We start from the raw sequence: 5,826 nt of genomic DNA on the forward strand, positions 1-5,826 counted from the left end.
TGAATGTTGAAGTCACATTTTACATTACGTGGAATTTCCATACACATATATTGTTATATTATATTCCATACACATATATACATACACATATATTGTTGCGGCCACGGGTACCGAGACACCAGCTTGTCACTCAGGGGGATTAATCCCCGGTTGTCCTTGAAAGAGCCGGACCTGGGGCCACAGCTCACAATTAACGTTGTGGTGCGGTGGGTTGTTGTAGAACCACGAACACCACCCATACCTGCCACCCCTACCGATTTAGCTGGTAGACTACCGATTTTCGAGGCTATCTACCGGCTACCGATTTTACATGCTTAATCTACCGGTTTTAAAATTCACGGAAAAAAAAAAATTTTCTTTGCCATTTTTGCGCTATTTTGCCATTTTTGTTACTTGTTTCAAAAATGTCATGTATTGAAGTGCCAGTGTAATTATTTTGGAAGCTGTTACTTGTTACACATAATAAATTTGAAAAGTAGGCCAGATTTTGCTGTGGTAAATAGTTGATTTTATTGAGGCTATAAAGTGGTCTAAAATGCAGGAGAGTGCACCTTTTTTTCAAAAAAATTCCGGGGGGGGCATGCCCCTGCGTCGCGCAAAAATCTACCGATTTTCATTCCAAAAAGGTTGGCAGGTATGCACCACCCAGTCAACCACGAGTTCCAGTGTCCACCATCTAATTATTCCGTTTAACGAGAGATCACGTGGTTATCTGAGCGGGGAGCGCGCTCTCAGCAAAGCACCAATATTATCTGATTATATTTTAATTAGGGCGGCTGAGCGTTTTAACCACTGGTGTGTGCCGACTATTTTTGGTCAAATCTGTGGTTATTATCTCCCAGTCTATCTCGGTTCAGACAATGCTAGACCAATGGAAGGAAAGGACAAACACGGACAGGTTGGAAGTCAATAAATAATAATTCATTAATAATAAAATAAATAAATAAAAAGAACTTTTTATTTCCTGAGGTAAATAAATGAATTAATTTCAAAGCAACCGAAATGAATAATTACTCGGGCAAAATCAATGAAAATGCCAGGAAAGAGACAGAGAGCAGATGCTTATCGGGGGGTTGACTTTCAGCTAAACACAGACAAGGGTACCCAGCAGATCATTCGGGGGGGGGGGGAAGAGTCGTCTCGCTCACCAGAGAGTAGTTGTCCGTGAAGTGAAAACGTCCTGAAATGTGTGTGTGCGTGTCACGTCCGTCGCCAGCACCCAACCTTGCCGTGCACCCTCTCGCGAACAGCCTTGAATGCCAGTCAACATCTGGGAGAGCACCGAGATTGTCTGTCGTGGGTTTAGACCCTGGTGCTGCGACACGGGCAGTTTCTCACACTTCACGAAACTGGTGATGTCCAGTGACCCACACAGTCCGTCGGTGACTGACCCGCGCCTCACACGTTGGTGACCGACCCGTACCTCACTCATTATCGGTGCTGCTCACACCTACACGTGCACCACACGCTCGCTTGCTCACTTGCATGCTTCCTCTCTGGCTTGCTTCTTCCTTCGCGTGCTTCAACTCTTGCTTCTTTCTCGGCTCGCTTGCCCGCTTCTTGCTTGCTTCACGCGCTTACTTCTCTCCCTGGCTTTCTTTCTCGTTTTCTTCTCCCTCCTCTTACTTCTCTCGCCTCAGCAGAACGGACCTCCAATTCGTTTTATATCTGCGGCCGTGTCTGCGCTTACACAGAGTCCCCCCAAAGCTCACCCCGCCCCACTCGTGCACGGTTACCCTGATGACCCATGCGCTCTCAAAAAGGCGGGCATCAGGCGCTCGCGAAAGAACGTTGCTGAGGAAAAAATAGGGGCGCGTGTCAGAGCTCGCGAAAGAAATGTGTGCATAAACGTTGCTGAGGAAAAATAAAGTGGGGTCAGCACTCGCGAAAGAAATGTGTGCAAACGTGTCTGTCGTAAAGGAAAAAAAAACTTCCCACAAGAGAGGGGATCTATTCTTCACCCGAGTCAATGCATCACATTTAAAATCCCATTAGACATGGGGATGGGGCTAATCTGAACATGCATTTAAGTAATAACTGTCTGAGGACCTGGATGTGTGGATGCATTCATCAGACCAGATTCTGAAATACGTTACAATAATATATATATATATATATATATATATATATATATATATATATATATATTTATATATATATATATATATATATATATATATATATATAACCTGTCTGTCTGTCTTTGTCTGTCCCGGTTAAGGAGGCCACTTCCCGCACTGCATTTGAAAAGCTGCTGATTCGTTATTTTGCATTTTTATTTCACTTTTCTTGATGCAATATAGTCGGTCACTTTTAGTCCGGGAGCCAACCGATCAAAATTAAAAAAAATTGCCCGGTCTGCTATAAAATTTTTGTGTTGATTTTCATAAAGAGACACCCTTTGAGTATATGAAAACCAATGTTGGCAATGGTGAAACTCTTGCGCAACAACACAGTCAACACTTTTGCGAGCCCCTCTGATAACAAAATGTTGGCAAAAGCGAAGATGTAGGATGGGGGTAGGGGTAATTCATATTGTCCTAAAATCATAACCGCTAAACCTATATACACAAATGACCCCTCATATTAAAGAGGAGTTCATTTCCTATATCACAATTGGTGTAGATTTAACCTACCTACAATTGACAAGGTTATATGTCAAACAACAAAAGATTTATGTAACTCAGAAATGCTTGACTATCAATGGGGTCAGGAACAAGAACATACTTTTACATGCCATGGTTTTAAGGAAGATAAAATTAGAAATGGATTATATTAACACAATATTGTGACATTAAACATCCTCTTCAGAGGAAGAGTCACTCTCTGAAACAACTCCACCACATGAACCTCTCTGACCAAGGCATATGCATGTCACTCAGCAAGGCACAGCAGCCTTTTTGCATGAACATCGTTTCAGACATTTGGATAATTTGCACATGCAAGACACCGTTTTGTCTATGTTTGGCTTGGCTGGCTTAGACATGAGAATTGGGACCAGTTTTCCATTGATAAGGGTTCTGCCAAATGTTGTGGCTGGGGGAAGTGCTCGGTCACTGAGATGTGCACGTCTATACAGAAGCAATTGATACAATGCTCTTAAAACAAGGAAGTAAAACGCATCTTCTGTTGCTGGCAGTGACCTAAGGTCTAATTTTGAAGAGACAAACATATGCTGCCTGAGGGTATCCAAACAGCTGAACCCTTTTTGGCCATGCAGAGCAGTCCAGTATACTCTGGCCTCATCAATGACACATTCTGTTGCTGCCATTTCACTATCTCTTCCAAAATCAACAAGGTGGGGAAGGTTTCCTATCAGTCCCAGAGAAACCTGTGCCGCTCTTCTTTTCACAGGAACACAGGCATCATCCCAACTGACTGGAAGAGGGGCCTTGTTGTCCCTCTCTGGAAAGGGAAGGGTGATCGCCAAGACTGCAACAACCACCGAGGGGTGACGCTGCTCTCAGTGCCGGGCAAGGTCTTTGCTCGGATAATTCTCGATAGGGTTCGCCACCATCTGCTTGAGCACCAGCGTCCAGAGCAGTCAGGCTTTACACCAAAGAGGTCAACGATTGACCGTATCCTTGCACTTCGTGTCCTCACCGAACGCAGACGAGAGTTTCGGCAGGGGCTGCTTGCAGCCTATGTTGATCTCTGTAAAGCGTTCGATTCAGTGAATCGGGATGTCCTCTGGAGGATTCTTGGTCTTCGTGGGGTGCCACCGAAAATGATCGATCTGATGTCTGAACTCTACTCTGGTACTGAGAGTGCTGTGAAGTGTGGTGGTACCATCTCTGACTTATTTCCAGTTGTTACTGGAGTTTGTCAGGGATGTGTACTTGCCCCCACACTTTTCAGCGCTTGTATGGACTGGATTTTAGGGAGGATGTCGGAGAGATCAAGTTGCGGTGCATCGTTTGGCAATGTCAAGATCTCGGACCTTGATTTTGCAGATGATGCAGTCATCTTTGCGGAGACTTTAGACATCCTCTTTGGGGCCCTCGAGGTGCTGAATGAGGAGTCGGAGCCGTTGGGATTACGGATTTCTTGGGTTAAAACTAAGATCCAGGCTTTCGGTGACATCTTGGATGCTGCTGTCCTGTCTGTGTGTTTGTGGTGAGGATGTTGAGGTCGTGGATAGATTCACTTACCTTGGCAGTGATATTCATGTCTCCGCAGGTTGTGAGCCGGAGGTCAATAGACGTCTGGGTCGGGCCTGGGGAGTCATGGATTCACTGGATCATGGGGTGTGGCGCTGCCGGTACCTGTGCGGGAGGACGAAAGTCCGAGTCTTCAGGTCCTTGGTACTTCCAGTCTTGCTCTATGGGTGCGAGACTTGGACTTTGACCAAGGATCTGAGACGGAGACTTAATTCCTTTGGTACCAGGTCTCTTCGAAGAATCCTTGGCTATCGCTGGTCGGATTTTGTGTCCAACGAGCGGTTGCTGAGAGAGACTCGGATGAGATTTGTTACCTGCATAGTCAGTGAGCGTCAGCTGCGGCTGTATGGACATGTGGCTCGTTTTCCTGACGCTGATCCTGCTCACCAGATTCTCTCAGCGAGGGAGTCTCATGAGTGGAGGAGGCCAGTGGGCCGACCACGTGCCTCATGGTTGCAGCAGGTTGACCATCATCTCAAGGAGATGGGGATGGGCCTGGCATCTGCCTGGGGGATGGCCAGATGGAGGCCCCTGGAGTACCGGCGGAAAGTGGACGCAGCGACGCGCTGTTCTGGCACATGCTCCCATACCTGACCTGACCTCTTCTTTTCCCCTTCTGAATGGGTAGCTCACTGTGTCACATCCACACAACACATATGTGCACAGAAGTGTAGCTGCGACATCAAGAGGATTTTCTGGTACTTCTTGCTCAACACTTCTACCAGCTCATGAATAGGTAGGTATTGATTCTGCCATTGTATCCAGAGTTCTTGCAATGTGTTCAAGCAGCAGAAGTGATATATACACAGCATAATTATGTCTGTATCTGTTGCATGCACAACAGCTCGATGGTGATCAAGATATTCCACACAATATGCAAGATGAGCAATAATCCTTGTGTCTGCCTCTTCATGTTCTTCACAAGGTAAGTCCAGAACTGAACTTGATGCTAATGTGATGGAAAGAGTGTGACCTTTGTTTTCCATCATACCACCAAGAATGATGGTCACTCCATCCGGAATAGCTTCAGGACTCTCACAAAGGGAAGTGCCAATGAAGTTCTGAAGATTTCCTTTATTTCTTGGATTCTTCATGAGTAAATTCCAGTCCGGAATTTCTAGACTCTTGGATGGTGAGAATTGTCTTGCCTGGTCTGTCTGGTTTCTCCTCTGCTGCTCATGACCCTTCAAAGTATGGCTATCATCAAAATCAAACTGATCACCAATGATGTTGACACAGTTGCACATTTCAGGTTTCAACTGCAGGAGCTTGCGAAGATACAGCTGGGGAAGTTCACCAAATGTTTTTGCACCCATTTTTTGGTATTTATTTACAAATGCCATTGTGTCTACCAGATAAACTGTGTATAGGTCACTCTGTGGTAATGATGGCAGCTGTAAAACAACATCCTGCTCAGCTTCAGCAATTAGCACTGCCACGAAATCAGACTTGTTGCCTTTGCGCATTACAAACCCCTGTGCTAAGCGTGGATCAACCTCAAACAGGGATGATGGATAGTCTGTCCACTCATGGGAAAATGCAATCTGTCTTGTGACTGGGTCGGCATCTCGATAGAAACACAGCACACGTGTCGTTGCAGTCTCATCTTGATAGATCCTGATTAAACTGTTTCCTTGATGGTTTTGATTTCTTCTGTGAGGAGAAA

This window comes from Eptatretus burgeri, chromosome 9, assembly GCF_056783735.1.
Source record: "Eptatretus burgeri isolate ZD-2024b chromosome 9, Ebu_testis_v1, whole genome shotgun sequence".
NCBI lineage: Eukaryota > Metazoa > Chordata > Myxini > Myxiniformes > Myxinidae > Eptatretus > Eptatretus burgeri.